Source organism: Pseudophryne corroboree, chromosome 4 (genome assembly GCF_028390025.1).
Source record: "Pseudophryne corroboree isolate aPseCor3 chromosome 4, aPseCor3.hap2, whole genome shotgun sequence".
Lineage (NCBI taxonomy): Eukaryota > Metazoa > Chordata > Amphibia > Anura > Myobatrachidae > Pseudophryne > Pseudophryne corroboree.
The window spans coordinates 444,548,625-444,567,578 of NC_086447.1; the positions used below are offsets into that span (position 1 = coordinate 444,548,625).

An 18,954-nucleotide genomic window follows, 5' to 3' on the forward strand; every position below is an offset into this window, starting at 1 on the left:
CTGCCAGATAATTGTATAGTGTGTACCTAGCTTTACATTGGAGCTTTCTTACTGTACTGTACATGTGGCATAAATATGTAATTCACCACTGTTAAAGGTTCCGTAACTGGCAAGACCTTATTGTCTGCTATGTTTGTTTGTTTGTTTTTTAACCATTGTACTACCTACAGAGACAAAAGAAGAGTGTCTTACTGCTTGACTCTACCCTTGAGGTACAGTATTAGGCTAGCAATAAAGTGCTGACTAGTTTGAGTGTGTTTATGAGAGACCAATGAATGCTCCCACTTCTATATCTGTAAATGCCAGCAGGCTCTGACAGAAATTAGTATGCTGACATCTATAGCGCAACAGGTACCATCATACCCAGCAGCTATGAGACAGACAGGGTTTGCATGAACCGGTAGTTCACAGTGTTATAAATATTTTAATTTTTTTATCATCCCATATTTAAAGCACCAGGGTTGTTTTAAATGTGCTATGGAAAATTGGCATAGAGCTGTTTACCACTATTGCAGATTGACCCCACAATGTGGTTTTCCTGCTAGAGTACTAGTGTTTACATAATTATAGGGAAAAAAATATTTCCTATAAAATTTCCTAAAAATATTTTTGTTAGTTTGTTTTTAATTTACTTTTTTTTTTTTTTACATACTAGCAAGGTCAATCATTTATAGTACAGATCATTAACTAGGAGTGAAACATCCAAAACATCTCCTGACAAGCATATATGCATCTTCATCCCTCCATAATACTTAGTGTGTGTCAAATGCCATTCCTGTACTTGGGCTATGCTAGTTGTCCCTTCCATATTCATTTTTATTGCAAAGAATTGCAAGTAAAGAAACATGCCCAGCTACATATACAGAGCTGTACATTCTGCAACTAAAAGTTGGATGTATATTTAATTTTACATCCAACATCACATTCGATTTTAATTTGATTTTGTGTTTGTAGATTAAATAAAGGCAAAATTGAATGTGAAATCAAATATAAAACCAAATCCCACTCAAAATAAATGTTTTCCCATAGACGAATAAAGGATCCCCGGATTTAATAAAAATCAAATTGCAAATCGAACAGAAATGGAACACAAAATCGAACCTCAAATCCCCAAATGAATAGACTAATAACAGACACGCAATTTGAGCTTCTGAACAACATTCTATTGATTGGAATGCATTTAAAAGTTCCCAGAAGCATGTTTTGCAGTGTGGCTGTAGGAAAAATAGCTGTACAAGGCTATCATATGCTGTCCACTTAGCTGCAGTATGCAAATCACCACCTGATTGAAAGAAACCATCGATCAGAGCAACATCAGCAGCTTCTTGAGGTACCCCGCAGGCTATGAAGGCCTAGGTTCTTTCATTGTTTATTAAACCTCAAGGCATTGTCTTCCTGTGATACAGATGTTCTGCCTCTCACGTTCTATCATAATGTTGCTGTATGACCTCATCAAGACTCAGCTTGAGCCAGATATTGTATGGTCATATGCTGTACCAGGCCTTCACAAGCTGCTGTGTACTTCACATTTTATTGCCACTGGCTCCTTTCAGTCAGTATCAAGGAGAGTGTTAGGTATTTCCCAGCCTACTGTACCTTTATCAAGCACCTGAGCAATGCATGCACTGATCCTCCTCTGCAACCAATAATCTCTGGAATCAAGGGTTTGATGTCCAATTTATCATTTTATGTGGATTATTTTTTACAGCAGTATTTTCAAACTCTTTAACATCTTATAGTAAAGATACAATACAATTTCTGAATATCAGAGGGATTCTTGTGGAAACCAACTTACCAATTTGTGTGATGTCCTGTCCCTTTATTCCAGTATCCTCATGTTAGGTATTGCATCTGTTGGAAAAGATATTTCAAAGGAACATCATTATTTTCTACTTAGGTATATGTTAGCACACAATTATTTCCTGTTCAACCATGTTTATTATCTGCAGGTCCTCGGAACGGCGATGGGGACCTGGTTTGCCCCAAGTTTTGTTAACATCTATGTAAGGAATTTATTTGGGGCAGTCCCTTCAAGGCAAACCTGGTCCTATATGGTCGTTACATCGATGATCTGTTCTTCATTTGGGAAAGGGATTCTGATTCCAGTACTGGGTTTGTTGAATATCTTAACTCTAAATACTACAACTTAGGTACACAAATAAATGAGGGTCGAGTCATCTCTTCTCCATATAGGAAAACAGTCAACACTTATAATTGTATTCTTTATGCTAGTAACCACAATATAAAGAGGCTAGGGAATGTGCCAAAGGGACAATTATTATTATCCTTTATTTATATAGTGCCACAAGGGATCCGCAGCATACATAAACAAGTAAGAAAAAGAGAAAATAGTGACTTACAGTTTAAGACAATGTAGGACAAGTCCAGAGTATATAAATGGACTGAGGCTGAAATGATGGCGGTTGGGATTCTGGCCATCAGAATACCGACTGAGGTATCCAGCTGTTTAGAATCCCAACAGGGGTTGTGAAAGTATGCTACCCTAACCCTACCGTTCCTTACTATAGCCTAAACCTAACCCTCACTTGAGATTCCTAAACCTAACCACCCCTTTCCACAGCCTAAACTTAACCCTCCACCTACCAGCCCAACAGTCACTTGTTTAGGATCCAGGCTGTCAGGACTTCCTACAGGAAGCCAACTCTCTGCTTATTGCAGCCCAGTCTGGCAGTCCCAGAGGGAGGAAATACCTCCCGATGGGACTACCTTGTGTGTCTGTGACTGACAGGACTTCCAATAGGAAGTCACTGCCAGTCACATTGAAGCCAGTGCAGTCACAGACTGCATCTGGCATCACTGACACTGAGCTGGGTGGCAGATTTTACCTGGGGGAGGGGGGGCTGGAGTACTGCAGCCCATAGGTAAAATCCACCACTGAGATTCAGCACAGAGGAGCCAAACAGAAAACAAAGAGTAATAACAGTGTCTGAGCAGGTTGAAATATTTTGTGAAAGTGTGGGTTAATGAGCAGTAGAGTAAAAGTGGGAGGGGAATGGGGCACAAAACTGTACTGGTATGGGTACCTCCAAATTTTCACGAACTAGGATAAATAAACCAATTCACATGTTTATGGCACATGGAACTGTCTCACATAAACCATGCAGTTAGAAGGTAAATAAATAGAATGTTAACTTGATTGTTGAAAATCAAGCCAGTTTATGAAATATGTCTAAATTTAGCATTCTTAAAAATGTTTTTGTTTGTTTGTTTTTTATTTTATACAGGAGACATCATCACAATAAATATATTGTATAGTAAACATTTTTGTTAGTTCATGTATACACCAGTAGGTAAATGTTGCCTGGGGTTAAGCAAATCCTGAAACGTCTTACAGTGTAATGTAATTACTTGACAAACAAGACTCTCTTAGAATATAGACAATTTACTGTAATGCGGTTACTCAGAATCCAGGAACTTCTGTCTTGTCTGCTCACCACAGAAGCATTCATGCAAAAATTCAGCTAGGAACATCGACTAAGATTATCTCTCTAATACATTTCATTGCTGCTCAATCTTGACAGCATCCGGAACACATAAGGCTAAAGTAAATACATGAACAATACTTAATCTAAAAACCCTGAAAATAATGTATATTTTGTGTCTGTTGTCCATGGGCCAATGATTGCATATCATTCAACAGTTTATGGCTGAATTATTATCCCATTAGATTTTGATTTTAAAAATAAAACCAAGTTTAGCATGCTTAAAATATAGTAATGTTTGTGCTGTGAGGAACTGAGGTGAAAATAGTTGTATTTCTATTCATGAGATATACTTTTGAAACTGAAGTATTTGATTATGTGATTTAATACATAAATAAAGCTACTGTAGAATTCATCAGGTAGTTTATGATACCACAAGGGTAACTTACAACCATGCAAAGGATTATTTCCATAGTGCAAATGCATTTGTGTGACCCACTATCATGCAAATGGAGCTGTTTTTCAGAGATGACAGCATCTGTATTAGGCTTTGTATGTGGGTGAACATTCTTTTCCTTATAGCAAAGGACTTGACTTTTCCAGCCTCTTTTGGGCTCCAGAGATTGGGTTGCATCCCATATTTCCAATGGGATGTGACAGCGGATTTGCACCAATCGGTCAAAGCTTTTCGGCCTCCCAGCATGCAATGTGCCCGTCCATATATCCCCGGCTCCTGGATCAGGCAAATCAGTTGTATTCCCAAAGCTTAAGGCAGGAGAATCATAGATAGCCCTAATCAGGCAAGAAGCACACATGCACACCCTTCCGTACAAGGAGGAAGAGGTTAGTGAGTAAAAGAATCCTCAAATCAGGTGCGTCAGAGTGGGATCCCTGTGGATCCTGTGGACTTAGGAGAAATACCATTATCAACGGTAAGTTCTTACCATAACCTATATTTCACCAGCAGGGTCCACAGGTTATCCACAGGATAACATTGGGATTTTCCAAAGCAATTTAGTGATGGGGATGCTCCTGATTGGACAGGAGAATCCTTTGCCCGAGTTCAGCTTATTGAGAGGCAAAGGTATACACATCATAATGTTTAATGAATGTGTTAATGAAAGACCATGTGGCTGCCTTACGTATCTGTTCTGCTGAAGCATCACGTTTTGCTGCCCATGCTGGACCTACCTTATGAGTAGAGTGAGCAGAGACTTTAGCCAGAACAGGGAGATCAGCATGAGAATATGCTTATGAAATCGTCATCTGAAGCCACCTTGCCACATTCTGCTTATCAGCAGGCCATCCTCATCAATAGAGAATGAAGAGAGAATCTGTCTAATGGCACTGGTATGATCCATGTAGATCCTTAAGGCACGGACCACGTCCAGTGATGCATCTCCCAACGAAAGGCCTGGTTCCTGGAAAGCCAGGACTGGAATTTCACCATTAAGATGGAATTTAAACACCACCTTAGGAAGATACTTAGATCTAGTTTTGAGAACTGCTTTATCTGGATAAAAAAAAAATCAGAAATGGGGAACGACATAACAATGTCCATAAATCTGACACTCTTCTAGCTAACGCCATGGCAAATAGAAAGAGAACTTTAGCTGTTAACCATTTAAGATCCACTTTATTAAGTGGTACAAATGGGGAAACTTGAAGGGCATTTAGGACTAAACTTAAGTCCCAAGCCACTGTAGGAGGAACAAATTATGTTGAATGCGCAGCATTCCCTGGAAAAAAGTACGCACATCCTGTAAGTTGGCATATTTTTTTTTGGAACCATACAGTCAATGCTGACACTTGCACTCTCAAGGAAGCCACCTTCAAACCTTTACCCATTCCTGTCTAAAGGAATGCTAAGAACCTGGAAACTCTGAAAAACCTATGGTCCATTTTCCATTCACTGCACCAATGAATATAGATTTGCCATATTCGGTGATAAATTCGAGCCGAGGAAGGTTTCTGTGCTATTAGCATTGTTTGAATTACCGGTTGTGAGAATCCTCTTGACTTCAGGATAGAGGTCTCAAGAGCCACAGCGTCAAAGACAGTCGATCTAGATGTCTGTGATAACAAGGACCCTGCGTCAGTAGATCTGGACATTGAGGGAGCAGGAATGGAGCATAGATTGACATTCTCTTCAGATCTGTGTACCAATGTCTTCTGGGCCAAGCAAAAGCTATTAGTATCACAACACCATTTCCTTGCTTTATCTTTCTCATCAGCCTGGGTAATAAGGTGATTGGAGGAAACACATAGGCCAGATGAAAATCCCATATCACCGACAGGGCATCCACAAAGATCACTCTGAGAACCTTTGTTCTTGACCCGTAAGCAAGAACTTTGTTGTTCTGACGGGACGCCATGAGATCTACTGTATCTCTGGCAACCCCCACCTGTCAACTAGGGTCTGGAAGACCTCCAGATGTAGAGCCCATTCACTTGCCTGAATAGCATATTGACTGAGAAAATCTGCTTCCCAGTTTAGGACTCCCGGAACGAACACTGCAGACAAGGCACCTTAGTGTGTGACTTACCTCCTTCATAGCTTTTTGGCTATGATTTCCTCCTTGATGGTTGAGGTACGCTACTGCCGTCGCATTGTCCGAGTGAATCTGAACTGGTTTTCCCCGAAGGATGTCCTTTGCCTAAATCAGTTCCAATATATTTATTGGCAGGCAATCTTCTTCCTTAGTCCATTGCCTCTGGAAACAAAACCTTTCTGACACTGCTCCCAAGCCCTGGAGACTGGCATCAGTTTTCAGAATTTCCCGTTGTGATATCCAAAAGGGTCTCCTCTTGTCCAGATGGGATGTTTGAAGCCACCAGGCTAATGACCTTCTTACTTCCATTGTAAGGACCATAGTCTGTGTTTTTATCATCTGATGCAACCCATTCCATTTGGAAAGGATCAGATGCTGCAGACGCCTCGAGTGGAACTTTGCATACTCCGTCATGTTGAATGTTGACACCATCAATCCCATCACATGCATTGCTGCATGAATGGATACTTTTTGACTGTGTAGCAACTCTTGATTACTTGTCTGAACTTTGGATATCTTGTTCAGAGGTAAAATTACTCTCTGAAGGCTTGAATCCAGTACAGCCCAGTCATCCACTGTGACAGAACCAGAGACGATTTTGCCCAATTTATGAGCCACCTGTGCTTCTGCAGACACGTTATTTTCTGTTACAGATGACATAGGAGCAATTCCTGTGACTGTGCCAGGATTAAGAGATCGTCACCGTATGAAAAAATCTTATTCCCTGCTGGTGGAGATAAATTGCAATTACCACCATAACTTTGGTAAATACTCTTTGGGCTGTGGCTAACCCAAAAGGTAGGGCCTGGAACTGAAAATGCTGTTGGAGGATAGCGAACCTGAGATAGCACTGATAGGACCGAGCTATAGGAAAATGTAGGTAAGCATCCTGGATATCCAGGGATACCATATAATCCCCTGGGTCCATGGCCAAAATGATGGAATGTAAAGTCTCTATATGAAACCGAGGTACCCAAATGTATTTGTTCAGCAGTTTGAGATTGAGAATGGTCTGCAATGACCCATTTGGCTTCTTAACTAGAAACAGGTTGGAGTAAAAACCCTGTCCTCATTGTGCAGGAGGAACTGGAATGATTACTCCTGACTGAAGCAATTTCTGAACTGCCTCTTGCAAAGCCCTGGCCTTCGTCTCTACCCGAGACGGGCTGGTGCAAAAAAACCTTCAAGGAGAGTGCGTCTTGAAGGCAAATGCATAACCTAGAGATACCGCTTCCTGCACCTAGGCATCTCTTGTAGGCTGCTGCCAGATCTGTGCAAACTGAAGTCGGCCCCCCACCCTGGGATCCCCTTGGTGGAGGACCACACCATCAGGCTGATGGCTTATTTTCTGTTTTACCAATCGGTCCTCTGGTAGCCCAATGCTTTTTAGTCTTACCAGACCTGTTGTATTGGGGCTGCTTGACATTACTTTTTCATTTAGTTTTTCCTTGAGACCTAAAGGGCCGAAAAGCTGGAGCTTTAGGTTTGAATTTGTATGTGGAAGGAAACTTTACCTTCTTGGAGTCTGCTTCTGATTCCAAAATATCTGTCAATTCTTTACCAAAAAGAATATTTCCAGAAAAATGCAAAGATTCCAAAACCTTGTTAGATTCTGAATCAGCTCTCCACGTACGTAGCTAAACTGCTCTGCGAGCAGCTATTGTTGAAGCTGATGCCCTGGAGGCAATAGCACTCATATCCAATGCTGCTTCTTCCAAGAACACTGCAGCCTGTATTATATGTGCTATATGGGATTTTTGCTCTCTAGATGCCATTGAAAAATCTCCTTCCAATGCATCAGCCCAGGCAGCCACTGCCTTTGCCATCCAAGCTAAAGTCATGGTTGGTCTTATGACTAACCCAGAAAGGGAAAAATGGTTTTAAAAAAACCATCCACTCTCCTATCCATGACATCATTTAATGATGTTGAAGGCAGAGGTAATGTAGATTTTTGCACTAATCGAATCACATGCATATCTACTTTGGGAGCCACCTCCCTTTTTAAACAATCCCAAGCTGGAAGAGGATAATTGGAATTCCACTTCCTAGGAATTCTAAACTTCTAACTGGGTGTAGCCCAAGCCTCTTCCATGATTTCCATCAGCTGATCTGATCCAGGAAACTGTCTTAACAGTTTTGGGATGTTTAAGTACAGGTGCCTTGGTTTTTAACACAGGCTCTGCTGATTCCTCTAAGGATAGAATGGCTTTCATTGCCTTAATTAACTCAGCTATATCCACTGAGCTGAGACCTTCCTCCTCCTCTTCTTATGCTGAACCAGAGTTTATTGAGCTTTCATTTTCCGATGAATCCTCACCTGAAACATGTGTAGCCTGTGAGGATGAAGATTTAATTACCACTGGCTTATCACCCTGTTTCTTTTAAGAGGCTGCTGCTGGAAGTGATCAACTGCAGGTGGGAAGCTGCATGTAAGGGTTAATCGTATAACCTATTCCTGGTACAGGAGTTGGAATTATCCGCTTAGCTATACTGGATAATGTTTCTGCAAACATAGCCCAGGGAGGATCAACCTGCATCTGAATCTGCCTTGTATTTTTCAAGAGACCCTGGTGAAAGCTAAAACAATTTGCACACAAACCATCCTGAACCAGATCCTGAGAGGTTAACCCAGCATTGCAAGACAAACATGATATGAGTGTTTGTGTTGCTGTGAGTGTATCTTCCTCACCTTTACCGCTCTTAGACATGATAAATAATCAACACTTACACATTATACTAAACAATTTGTGACTGTAATCACTTTAGGCTTTTTAAAGTGACATACAATCCGACCCTACCCTGCTATGCATCAGCATCAAGGATCAGAATAGAAAAAAACTGACAGAATATATAGTAAAGTCAGCAATCACACTAGCAGTCAGTCACATGTTATACATTAGTATAATAAGCATTATGGGCACATAATCAACTACATATACATTTCAAATAAGTAGGAGAACATTACTGAATCATGTTTAAAAAGATCTACCATATTCATATACGCATAGCGAAAGAAACAGTAATAGTATAGAGACTCAAATGCAATAGGCACTTATCTAACTATTTGTACTCAAAAAGTAGATAGAGACTTAGTGTTGTATTACCCGTACTCAGTAGAGTGGTATACAGGGAGACTCACCCTGCTTCCAGGATATATCAATACATTGGCGAACGCTGAGTGGATCCAGATGCTACTAGTGTACACTGCCGCTCCATGAGCCTATAGTGAACACAGACCCACCAGTCACACAGCCGCCTATGCTGTGACTGGGTCCACTTCGTATACAGCATCTCAGATGGAAGCGGGAACACAGTTCATGGCGGGAGACTCGGAGGAAACTGGTCATGAACTGGGGGGAGGGGCGACTAGGAGAGTATCTGACTCCCCACTGCTGACATCAAACCTAGGGATCGCAGCCTCATACTATTCCTAGACCCTATGATCCCTAAGGCCTAGTGCTGGTACACCCGAGGTAGCAGCCGCATCAGCTACTGTTTGGTAGTCTACTCCCAAAACAGTGCGGCTGTGTCCGTATTCCCCTTCTAAGTGGAACCGATGCCTTACCTTCTCCCCGTGCTCCGGCCACAGCCTGGTAATGTCTGCTGGACCTGCTAGTACAGTATATCCGACACAGACGCCAACCGAAACAGGACTGTACTTGTGGGTAAGCATTGTCACGACCCGGCGGAGAGTTGTTGGTGCGACTCTTTCTACGGTACATATAAGATGCTTTTTAGAAAGATCACTCAAGAAAAAACAGTAAGACTATAAAAAAAAATAAGAAAGCTTAGGGCTGCTAAAAACCAGCAGCCCTCTGACCATGGTTCGGCTCCTGCCGCATCAAACAAAAACTGGTTTGCCAGAGCCAGGAGGCGGGGATTTATGGACGGGCCTATTGCATGCTGGGAGGCCAAAAAGCTTTGACCGATTGGTGCAAATCTGCTGTCGCTTCATCGTATCCCAATGTAATCGTGTGGATAATCTGTGGACCCTGCCGGAGAAATTTTGCTTGTATGTGTAATCTAGCAATGTGGTTTTGCATAGTTATTTTATTTATGCAAATAAGACGTTCTTTGTGAGAAATGGTCGAGTTGCCCTAGCCCTATCACACCAAGAAGGGCTATTTGGCCTTACTGATACCAGAGTGTATTAGGATGCATCTGTATAGTGAATACATCTAGATATTAATCTATACAATAACGCACATGACATGTGTGATACAGGAAACATCTTTATTAAAAACTTGCAATAATATGGACAGAAATCTTATAATATTTAACAATAAGAAAATGTGAGTGGGAGTTCAATAAACAAACAACGCTCTGCCTGTTACATGCGGCTGATTTTAGGACTAGCTTCTTTATTTGTTTTTAATCCTCCCAGATAGTTTGAATCACTAAAACATTTGTCATGTTTCTTTATATAATATCAGGAGCACAATATTTATACAGGAATACATATGGATGGCCAACATTTGGATGGTGGCGGTCAGAAGACTGACAGCGAAAACCTGATACTCAGAACAGGGGTTTGGTAATTATACTTACCCTCTCCCCGTACCCCCTAATCCTCTCTATTCGATGCCTAATCCTACCCAGTTTTGGACTGGGGCATGAAGGGCCCACTGGGGGCATGCAGTGGTAGGGGCCCATGTTTAGGGGTGTGGCAAGTCTCAAGGGGGGATGTGGCCAGTTGTAACATTGTTTTGCCTAAGCATGCAAGAGTGCATGGTCTGGGCTTTTTGATAAATATATATAGTCAAACCTGCTAGTGCATGCATTATAATGTATCAGATTAATAACAGCAATGCCCTGTAGAAAATAAACCATCGCCCTGTGCAGTATAAGGTAACATATGTACAATGTATAGTTCAAGTGTACAGTCTAGAACCTGATTCCTTGAGAAGGAGGAGGGAACCCCAGGCAGAGGGGCCCACCAGGGGTTTCCCCTGTACCCCTGTGGGTCAGCCCAACCCTGACCCACACCCCTTAGTGCCTAACCCTCCCTCCCCAAAGCCTAATCCTAACCCATCGTAGGGTGCCTAAACCTACAACCTGTGGTCTAACCCTAACAGCCCGGCATACTTGCTATCGGGATGCTCGCTGTTGGGATTATGGCATTGGCATTTCGAGTGATGTCAGGTTTACGGCGCCCGTCTTCTGGCTGCCAGTTGGGATTCTGGCACCAGGATTTCTACTTCGGGCTCCACGACCACCGCTATGCCAAATGCATCCTTTTGTACATACACCGCAGATAATTGTGTAGCATTCTGATATTATTGAATGCTAATTGGTGTTGAACATTTTAACATGCTTCACTTTCAACAAACACAAGCTCATAACATAATTACAGCACTGTATAATTCCATAACTCACTTCATTATTCTATCAAAAACATTTATAAAGGATGACTATCATAGATGAGAAATAACTTACATTTTTATAGCTAGATATTTAATTAACATCTATTATATTTGTGGTTTATAAACTGACAAATAGAGACACCATGTGGACCAATGTGATGTTTTAATTTATTCCTATTTATACAATATATCACTGCTTTCTTATTTAAATTATACACAGGAGCTGATTCTGAGTTGGGAACAAATCAACAATCGCATGTAACTGTGGGGTAGATTTATTAAAATGCTGATAAGGATCTTTATATGCAGGGTCCCGTTTCACCACATTATCATGGTGAAGCAGGACCTCTTTTCCAGTGCATTTATTAAGGCTGCTTTGTTCATTATGGGAACACGGTATCTCACCCCACTGGTGATACTTGTCTTCCCATAATGGCTGTAATTCTCGGCTGCATTATCTACATCCGCGCCCGCGCCATCCCGTAACTCCCAGCCTTCCTTTCGGGAGTTATGAGGGCGCATGCGCGGTTTGAACAAGTGTATTAAAACAATAAAGTTTATTGAGAGAAAATCAACAACAAAAAAAAGAGTAACTGTTTGGAGACGGGCAGCGCCGGATCTTAGAGGCGAAGAGAAACAGGGTAGGAAAGACTAACGTTCGGGCACACCGAACGTTCATAAGTGAGCAAGCTTATTGGTGCTCTGTCTAACAGATAGAGGCACCGATAAGGTGGCGGGCGCATACCGCCCCTGCTTACAATAGCGATTTGATGGGATAATACATCAAGGGATGCGCTATCTGCAGTACAAAACATATGCAGATAGCGCATTACCCCTTAAAAAAGGATAGTAAATCTACCCCTGTGTATCTAGTATAAAACCATGTTGCAATGCAAGGGGCACAGATATAATTATTTTTTTGCATGAAGGGTAAATATTGGGTATTGTAGTACGTAGTCCACAAATGCTGGTCAGCTTTATTTTTACAGTACAATATATATTCAAGTTTGGACTTCTCCTCCCCTCCACCCCTCAAAACTAAATCTCTCCGCACTTTTTTATATTTGCCCCACCTACACTTCAACCTAGTTTTAGCAAGGTGCAAAGTTACCTGCTTTTTTTTTGCTTTGCTCTAAACTGCGATTTAGCCCTGTAGTATGTCATAAATACCATACTTCCAAATGTATGAGTAAAAATAACCAATACGTTTGTTACAGAGTCATTAAGTTCTGCCTTTCTAAACCAAAATGGAACATTACAGTACAGAATATTGAGAAGTATCCTTTTCTCTAATTTACAGAAAAAGATCACTGAACACAACCAGGGAATGTATTATTTCTCTGACTCTTTGATCACTACCTACAACTGGAATCACAATTTATAATTTAACAGTTTTCATACTTTATCTGCAGGTTTGTACTTCTAGGTATATACAACTGAGATACACAGCAAATTCTATTTTATTGTCAAAAACATTTCCCATATTTCTGTACACTCATCTGTTTACATTTTGCTATTGAAATTGTTATTTTTCTATTTTAGAATAAATAAGTTATATTTTTATGTTTTCTATATAGTGCATTACAATGTTACAACTACTGCTCTTTCTTTTTTTATATGCTTAATTTTTGTCAGTAATATAATATAATATAATCACTATACTATAGTGATTATATCACAATATAATCACTATAGTTGAAAAAATATAAAATTATGAGGAATATTACTCCTCTGATTTCAAAATGTATTTTCTTTACCTTATGATATTTACTACTTCCAGTGCAGATGGTCATAATAGCTGGAAGGAGGAGTGCTTGGCCAAAAGGAGGAGGCGAATGAAAAAGTGACTGAGGGAGGAATAGTTGTGGGTTGATATCCCAAGGCAACAGACCAAGGGGTATATGCAATTGCGGTCGAATTCCCGAAATTGTCGAATTTCGGGTCATTTTCGACCAAAAAAAAAAATTCGCCTATGCAATTCAGTGCTTTCCGACCAAAAAACGGACTTTCAAAATTCGACTTTTTGAAATTCGAATTTTTGCAAATTCGACTTTTCTGCAATGATACAAGTGCTGCAATTCGACCAAAGCATATTCAATTCAAGTTTGGAAATTCGACAGCAGTGCTTTTAGACAGCAAATTCGTCATTTTCAATCCGCCACACTTTGGAGGGTGAAAACAATAAAAAAAAATTTTAACATGTTTTTTTTGTGTTTTTTTTGGGGGGAATAGCAGATCTATTTATATTAGAAGGGATTAGGTACTTTTTTTTTTTTTTTTTGGAGGCACAAATATTATTTATATATTTTTTAAAATATTATTATTATTTTTTTTTTATTGCTGGAACGGTAAAATCCTAAAAAAAAATGGCGTGGGGTCCCCCCTCCAAAGCATAACCAGCCTCGGGCTCTTCGAGCTGGTCCTGGTTCTAAAAATGCGGGGGAAAAATTGACAGGGGATCCCCCGTGGCCGACACAAACACCTGGCCCATCTAGGAGTGGCACTGCAGTGTCAGACAGGATGGCATATTTAAAAAATAGTCCCCAAACAGCACATGATGCAAAGATAAATTAAAGAAAAAAAAAAAGAGGTGCAAGATGGAATTGTCCTTGGGCCCTCCCACCCACCCTTATGTTGTATAAACAGGACATGCACACTTTAACAAACCCATCATTTCAGCGACAGGGTCTGCCACACAACTGTGACTGAAATGACTGGTTGGTTTGGGCCCCCACCAAAAAAGAAGCAATCAATCTCTCCTTGCACAAACTGGCTCTACAGAGGCAAGATGTCCACCTCCTCCTCATCGTCTGATTCCTCAGCCCTTTCACTGTGTACATCCCCCTCACAGATTATTAATTCGTCCCAACTGGAATCCACTATCTCAGGTCCCTGTGTACTTTGAGGCAATTGCTGGTGAATGTCTCCACGGAGGAATTGATTATAATTCATTTTGATGAACATCATCTTCTCCACATTTTCTGGAAGTAACTTCGTACGCCGATTGCTGACAAGGTGAGCGGCTGCACTAAACACTCTCTCGGAATACACACTGGAGGGGGGCCAACTTAGGTAAAATAAAGCCAGTTTGTGCAAGGGCCTCCAAATTACCTCTTTTTCCTGCCAGTATACGTACGGACTGTCTGACGTGACTACTTGGATGCGGTCACTCATATAATCCTCCACCATTCTTTCAATGGTGACAGAATCATATGCAGTGACAGTAGACGACATGTCAGTAATCGTTGGCAGGTCCTTCAGTCCGGACCAGATGTCAGCACTAGCTCCAGACTGCCCTGCATCACCGCCAGCGGGTGAGCTCGGAATTCTTAGCCTTTTCCTCGCAGCCCCAGTTGCGGGAGAATGTGAAGGAGGAGCTGTTGACGGGTCACGTTCCGCTTGACTTGACAATTTTCTCACCAGCAGGTCTTTCAACCCCAGCAGACTTGTGTCTGCCGGAAAGAGAGATCCAACGTAGGTTTTAAATCTAGGATTGAGCACGGTGGCCAAAATGTAGTGCTCTGATTTCAACAGATCGACCAACCGTGAATCCTGGTTAAGCGAATTAAGGGCTCCATCCACAAGTTCCACATGCCTAGCGGAATCGCTCTGTTTTAGCTCCTCCTACAATCTCTTCAGCTTCTTCTGCAAAAGCCTGATGAGGGGAATGACCTGACTCAGGCTGGCAGTGTCTGAACGGACTTCACGTGTGGCAAGTTCAAAGGGTTGCAGAACCTTGCACAACGTTGAAATCATTCTCCACTGCGCTTGAGTCAGATGCATTCCCCCTCCTTTGCCTATATCGTAGGTAGCTGTATATGCTTGAATGGCCTTTTGCTGCTCCTCCATCCTCTGAAGCATATAGAGGGTTGAATTCCACCTCGTTACCACCTCTTGCTTCAGATGATGGCGGGGCAGGTTCAGGAGTGTTTGCTGGTGCTCCAGTCTTTGGCATGCGGTGGCTGAATGTCGAAAGTGGCCCGCAATTCTTCGGGCCACCGACATCATCTCTTGCACGCCCCTGCAGTTTTTTAAATAATTCTGCACCACCAAATTCAATGTATGTGCAAAACATGGGACGTGCTGGAATTTGCCCATATGTAATGCACGCACAATATTGGTGGCATTGTCCGATGTCACAAATCCCCAGGAGAGTCCAATTGGGGTAAGCCATTCTGCGATGATCTTCCTCAGTTTCCATAAGAGGTTGTCAGCTGTGTGCCTCTTCTAGAAAGCGGTGATACAAAGTATAGCCTGCCTAGGAATGAGTTGGCGTTTGCGAGATGCTGCTACTGGTGCCGCCGCTGCTATTCTTGCTGCGGGAGGCAATACATCTACCCAGTGGGCTGTCACAGTCATATAGTCCTGAGTCTGCCCTGCTCCACTTGTCCACATGTCCGTGGTTAAGTGGACATTGGGTACAACTGCATTTTTTAGGACACTGGTGACTCTTTTTCTGAGGTCTGTGTACATTCTCGGTGTCGCCTGCCTAGAGAAATGGAACCTAGACGGTATTTGGTACCGGGGACACAGTACCTCAAGCAAATCTCTAGTTTCCTGTGAATTAACGGTGGATACCGGAAACACGTTTAACACCGCCCAGGCTGCCAAGGCCTGAGTTATCCGCTTTGCAGCAGGATGACTGCTGCGATATTTCATCTTCCTCGCAAAGGACTGTTGGACAGTCAATTGCTTACTGGAAGTAGTACAAGTGGTCTTCCGACTTCCCCTCTGGGATGATGATCGACTTCCAGCAGCAACAGCAGCGCCAGCAGCAGTAGGCGTTACACTCAAGGATGCATCGGAGGAATCCCAGGCAGGAGAGGACTCGTCAGACTTGACAGTGACATGGCCTGCAGGACTATTGGCGTTCCTGTCTAAGGAGGAAATTGACACTGAGGGAGTTGGTGGTGTGGTTTGCAGGAGCTTTGTTACAAGAGGAAGGGATTTAGTTGTCAGTGAACTACTTCCGCCGTCACCCAAAGTTTTTGAACTTGTCAATGACTTCTGATGAATGCGCTCCAGGTGACGTATAAGGGAGGATGTTCCTAGGTGGTTAACGTCCTTACCCCTACTTATTACAGCTTGACAAAGGCAACACACGGCTTGACAAATGTTGTCCGCATTTCTGTTAAAATAATTCCACACCAACGAGGTGATTTTTTTTGTAATTTGACCAGGCATGTCAATGGCCATATTCGTCCCACAGACAACAGGTGTCTCCCCGGGTGCCCGACTTAAACAAACCACCTCACCATCAGAATCCTCTTTGTCAATTTCCTCCTCAGCGCTAGCAACACCCATATCCTCATCCTGGTGTAATTCAACAGTGACATCTTCAATTTGACTATCGGGAACTGGACTGCGGGTGCTCCTTCCAGAACTTGCAGGGGGCGTGCAAATGGTGGAAGGCGCCACCTCTTCCCGTCCAGTGTTGGGAAGGTCAGGCATCGCAACCAACACATTTGGACTCTCCTTGGGGATTTGTGATTTAGAAGAACGCACAGTTCTTTGCTGTGCTTTTGCCAGCTTAAGTCTTTTCATTTTTCTAGTGGGAGGATGAGTGCTTCCATCCTCATGTGAAGCTGACCCACTAGACATGAGGAACATAGGAGAGGGCCTCAGCCATTCCTTGCCACTCCGTGTCGTAAATGGCATATTGGCAAGTTTGCGCTACACCTCAGACGCTTTTAATTTAGATTTTTGGGTCATTTTACTGAACTTTTGTTTTTTGGATTTTACATGCTCTCTACTATGACATTGGGCATCGGCCTTGGCAGACGACGTTGATGGCATTTCATCGTCTCGGCCATGACTAGTGGCAGCAGCTTCAGCACGAGGTGGAAGTGGATCTTGATCTTTCCCTATTTTACCCTCCATATTTTTGTTCTCCATTTTTTAATGTGTGGAATTATATGCCAGTAATCTATCAATAGCAATGGCCTACTGTACCGTACTGCTATATATTATATACTGGTGGTCAGCAAAATTATGCACTGTCCTCCTACTACTGCGCACAACAACTAAAATGCACCACAGGTATGGATGGATAGTATACTGGATGACACAGAGGTAGGTAGAGCAGTGGACTACTGTACCGTACTGCTACATATTATATACTGGTGGTCAGCAAAACTATGCACTGTCCTCCTACTACTGTGCACAACAACTAAATTGCACCACAGGTATGGATGGATAGTATACTGGACGACACAGAGGTAGGTGTTAGGTTCCTGGTGCTCAGAACAAGGGAGATGTTATGAAGTGAGTCCAGAGCACCAGGACATAATGCTGGGAAAGGGGAATGGAAAGGGAATAGCCCCTGGTGCCCTATCTCCGTTGTCTCGCCCGTGCTGTCAGTACACTCTTGCGAGACTATGGTTGCTTGAGCCCATGGCAGCCGCGTTTGAAGGGCGGATTACGTCTGCCCAACTTCGATGCCCCCTCAGGTCTTAATGAGAGACAAAGAGTGTACCGAGACAGGGTGATAACAAGGGCCCTCTTACTGAAACAACCAAAGCCAGGGGCTACTAACTAGCCTAAAACTAAATGTATGTGCGGCTTGCCGCCAAAGGAAAAGAACAACAAAGGAAATGCTGACCACACGCCGACACAATACTTTTGTGTACCGGTGGTGACAGCATAAGCAGAACCCTCTGCAAAACACCAGTGACAGAAATAATAATGGAATACAGCGGCCTAGGCCGACGGACGCGGCAGAGCCGCTACTCACGGAACCGGTACGAATACTGGCAAACGGACAGGAACTCCCAATGCTGCTGACACAGACTCTCAGAACTGGATGACAGGCAGAATCCCAAATGACAGACCGGTGGACACCAAGAAGCCAGAAACTTGACCAGGCACAGGCAAAGCCACTGGACCTCAGGACAGGAACGCCTAACGGCAGGACACGGGATCAGACACAGGAATCGACACAGGGACTGACACAGGAACTCAGGAACCAGCAGGAACCAAGCTCAGAACTCATGCAGACTGGAAACCTAGAAATATCACCAGCGTCTGTGAATAGCACTGAGCCAGCATATAACAGAGAGGCCTAATTAATAATCTCATGCAGCTGCCCTGTTGCCAGTAGCGGATCTTGCCACGGGCAAGCAGGACTTTTGCCCGGGGCGCCGCCTTCCGGAGGGTGCTGGCGCCATCCGGAGGGCGCCGCACCGTGGCAAGATCCGCCACTGCTGCCTGCTGTGTCCCCGTCCGCCTCCGCTGCCCGCTGCCGTCCGCCTCCTGTGAAGGGAACTAGACGCTATGCGTCTAGTTTCCCTTCGTGGAGAGTAACTTTGCTGAGCGGTGCGCGATGACGTCATCGCGCACCACACAGCAAATGTCCTCTCCACGAAGGGAACTAGACGCATAGCGTCTAGTTTCCCTTCGTGGAGAGGACCTTTTACAGTGCGGTGCGCGATGACATCATCGCGCACCGCTCAGCATTCAAGCGGCGCTAGCAATGTACAGGGGGCGTAACTGACCACGCCCCCTGTATTGGGCCACGCCCCTTTTCCTGCCCGGGGCGCAGAGTGCCCTTGAACCGGCCCTGTCTGTTGCATGACTCCAAACTGACAAAATGCAATT

At 43.1% G+C, this 18,954-nt stretch overlaps 1 long non-coding RNA gene across 2 annotated transcripts in view; it reads right to left on the bottom strand.

The window, feature by feature from the left end:
- Positions 1 to 18,954, bottom strand: part of LOC134911484 (uncharacterized) — a 167,138-nt gene that overhangs the window by 126,792 nt on the left and 21,392 nt on the right. For both annotated transcript variants that reach the window (XR_010176612.1, XR_010176613.1), the window contains exon 2: positions 1,796 to 1,851. This is a non-coding gene — a long non-coding RNA (uncharacterized LOC134911484). The remainder of the gene's footprint in view (positions 1 to 1,795; positions 1,852 to 18,954) is intronic.